The sequence below is a fragment of the Pteropus alecto genome, unplaced genomic scaffold (assembly GCF_000325575.1).
Source record: "Pteropus alecto unplaced genomic scaffold, ASM32557v1 scaffold65, whole genome shotgun sequence".
NCBI classification, from domain to species: domain Eukaryota; kingdom Metazoa; phylum Chordata; class Mammalia; order Chiroptera; family Pteropodidae; genus Pteropus; species Pteropus alecto.
Genome location: NW_006439191.1, coordinates 2,367,882 through 2,369,850, shown reverse-complemented (window position 1 = coordinate 2,369,850; position 1,969 = coordinate 2,367,882).

Genomic DNA, 1,969 nt, shown 5'->3' with positions numbered 1-1,969 from the left:
CGCCCCGCACCCAGCCCCGCCTCCGCCAGCAAGCCCCGCCCCGTGCGCCCAGCTACGCCTCCGCCACCGGCCACTCTCCTGTCCGCTGCTAGCGTGGTCTCAGTGGGGCTGGCGCGAGCTTCCTCGCTCCCTCGCCGCCGAACTAGCAGCACAGCTGGAACTCAGATTCTTGGTGGTCCCAGAGAGTTCCGCCCTCGGTCCCAGCCAGAACCTCACCTGCTGGTCTCCACGGCTCGTTCAAGCTTCGCACCTGTTTCTGTCTGGGTTAGGGACGCTCGTAAAGGCTCATAGGCATGTGGGGACAGTGAGTGGCTTTATGGCCAACATTCTGGCGAAAAGGACTAAAAACATAATGACCGTCCAAAACAATCCAAGTACCTAAGGATGACAGCGTCTTCACAACTTCCTGTCGGACAGGTCTCTATGTTGGTGAACTAAGAGCCTAAATATGCCGTCTTAAAATAAGGCCATTGATCTAGAATCCATAACAATCATGGGAATATTGAATTTTAACTCATAGTTAAAAAAGTAATTCAACGTAGAACGTTCGTCGAAAGAAAACAAAGATTGTCTTAAAAGTAAAAGTGAGCTTAGAAAATGAAACTTAAAAAGAGCCCAGAGTTCTCCTGCCATGACTTTGAAAATAGGCCAGTGCTGCTAATGACAAGATTGTGCCACTGAGTCATAGTAATAATAGGCCTCTGTGCAGTCGCTCGCTGTATAAGAGGAGGCGGGTCATCTCCTAACTTAGTGAAGATATTGAAATCTATTTGTTAAGTAAGGTCAAAGGTCAAATGGTATGGCTACATTCTAAACAATTATTAGAACAATCCATACCTTTTTCCATCCTTCATGCTCAACTAAGTTTAATATCCATGTTACCAGGTTACAAAATTGGAACTTCAGTCTCTGATAGTTTTCTAACTTCAAGTAGGCTATGCTTCTTGACTTCATAAAAAGAGGATAGTTGCAAAAACAAATACCCTAAAAGATGTGAAGTCATTCTTCATAAATCCAAAATTAACTTTAAAAATTAAGATATGTTATTTATAGTGTTATGGAATTTTGTTTTGTTTTTTAAATCAATCAAAAGAGAGCATTTAGGAAATTCACTGTTATTTTTGGTTTTGAAGTAGAATTTTAGCTTATTGTCTCAAATAGTTTTACAAAATAAAGACCTTTATGAGGTGAAATAATCATGTCACCATTTAATTTTGATATAGCAGAGATGACCTATGGTTAAGTCCAGAATTCATTGGACAGATTTTTAAAAAGGGATCCCACAATGACAGTACTTCAGACAAAAATGGTATGCCTGAATTAACCATGATATATCATAATTTTCAAGTTCTTTGTGCTTGAATGGGTAGCTACAGAAGTGATGACTTTTGGTGGTAACCGTGATGTCTACAGTAGCACAGTAAGAAGCACGCGGTTTGTTCGTGCATGTTGAGAACACAGTGGGGGACACCTAGCACAGCAGAGTCAAGACTGTACTGGCAGCCTGCTCTTCGCGAGGCGCTGGGGAGGAGGACTTGCGGTCAGCCCCTGCCATACCCAGGTCTTCCTTAGGCACAGAGGGCGCCCCACGGGGCGGGCCCCGGGAGCCCAGAGAAAGCGCTGCGGGCCGCGGCCGGCCACTGACCACCATGCTCACCACTCACCAGGTTGGCGCGTCCGAACCTCCCGCGGGCGCCGGGCCTGGCCCTGCCTGCGTCCTGCCTCCTGGTGCTGCCCCGCGAAGCCCAGGCCGGCCGTGGAAGCTCCGGGTCGAAAGTACGGCTGGACCTGTCACCCAGAGACTCGCAGGTGCTGACGGCTGCGCAGGTGGCCGTGGCTGCAACATGGACAGCAACAGCCTCTACTACTTCCTTGACGCGAACATCCTCAAGGCGTAGAGACAGCTAGTGGCCGGCGTCAGGTCCTACCCAGGCGCGGAGATGCCGGGAGCCGCCGGGAGGGCGCGGTG